This window comes from Schistocerca gregaria, chromosome X, assembly GCF_023897955.1.
Source record: "Schistocerca gregaria isolate iqSchGreg1 chromosome X, iqSchGreg1.2, whole genome shotgun sequence".
In the NCBI taxonomy this organism is placed as follows: Eukaryota; Metazoa; Arthropoda; class Insecta; order Orthoptera; family Acrididae; genus Schistocerca; species Schistocerca gregaria.
Window position 1 is genome coordinate 776170676 of NC_064931.1, and position 1736 is coordinate 776172411.

The window sequence follows — 1736 nt, forward strand, 5'->3', positions numbered from 1 at the left end:
CCTTTAAGGATAACACAGTTCTTTTAGCTAACTGCAGTTCAGCCTCTATCATTCAGCTGACAATATTGGAAAACACTGAAATAAGCTTCTGCCTCCCTTCTAACAATGATTTCAGTGTTTTTGAAACAGATATTGCAATTACTTTGGCTAATATTCCTTCTCTGTCACTGGTGGCTTCAACATCATCAGTACCCAGTACCTCTGGACTTCGCAACGGATTTTCACCGCCACTGTCATCATGGCAAACAGTGTGAATGTGCTTACATACATTGAATCTAATACTGTAATCCATACGTGTACAGTAATACTTATGTATGCACACATTGCAATCACTACATTTTAATTTGTGCTGACTTATATCTCCAATATCTTCAACAATGTACACCTCTGAAGATGATGTGGCTGGCACTTCCCAACCACCATCTACCTCAGTGATGAGGTCCTTGTCCACTAACAAACTAGTTTTGTGCTTAGCCTATTACAAATGTCTTGAACTTTGCTTGTAATCTTCCCTTTTACATTTGCTATAAGCCAGTCAAACATCTTGGCTGTAACTAGGGACATTAGTGTAGATATGCCTTTGTCCAGTGGTTTTATCTGCCTTGCATTACCATGTATCTCCTTTAACGTCCTATGCATACTCTCCACATGCATGTTGGTATTGAGACCAGCATACATTCTATGACAGTAGTTCCAACACTCCACATTTCCCTCATAGTGTGTCTTGAAGTATGAAGCAAGTTCTGATGTGTCAGGGTCACTATTGACCTTCTGCAGTGGTTTTTGCAGTGATTCCTGAAACATACTTACATTTCTCAACATTGACACTGACTTAATGACCCGGTACACCTCATTTCTTTTATCCAGATCTGCAATTTTCCACTTGATATTAGTTTTCCATGCTCTGTCCACATGCCAGGTACAATAGAGTCTCATCTTAGGAGCACCCACTGTCCTGTTCCATGCATTACTGTATGACTCTGCCAAATCAGACATGAATACATTGGCGCAAATTGGTCCAACCTGTGATTTTACGTACTGTAAAAATATACTTAAAACATCGGCATTCTTCCTGTTACAAATTAGAAAAGCACATGGGAATCCTTGTCTGAGATCATCCAGTACTAAGAGAGTGGTCACTTCGAAATCATACCCGTTAAGCCCATGGGTTCGATCAATACAGATACAGTCTTCTCCATATTTTGATAACATTTCGCGTTGTTCTGTGTTCGTTCTCGCCAATACGAAATCTTCACTCCTCAGTTCTTGATGTTCACTAGTCGAGTGTTGTGGTTTATAGAATAACACACACGGGTTCTAACTTTCGTTTATTTCTTTTACCCAAGCTTCGACACTGATCGCATCATTTGCATGTATGACCGACATGTAGGAGAGGTTATAGCTTGCTGCAATGTTATGTAAGTCTTACTTGGTAGTTAAATGGATTGTTTGCAAGTTTGAATCCTGCAAACTTGTCCGTACGTTATCTAGAACTTTGTCATACGTAAGTTCCATTACACTATCTGTTGCTAAGGTTCCCCGCTCTTTTCGACTCAGGGGCAGGGGCCTTAAATCTTCTTTGTGACCAGCGTGGGTCGACATAAAATGTACTTTGCATGTTCCACCTTCGTGTACAGTTACTTTCTTCTCTGCTGGGCACTTTCCATTCATTTTGTTGCTGCCTGTCAATTTAAGATGTCTTGTGCCTTTACCTTTGGAGATAAAGATATCTGACC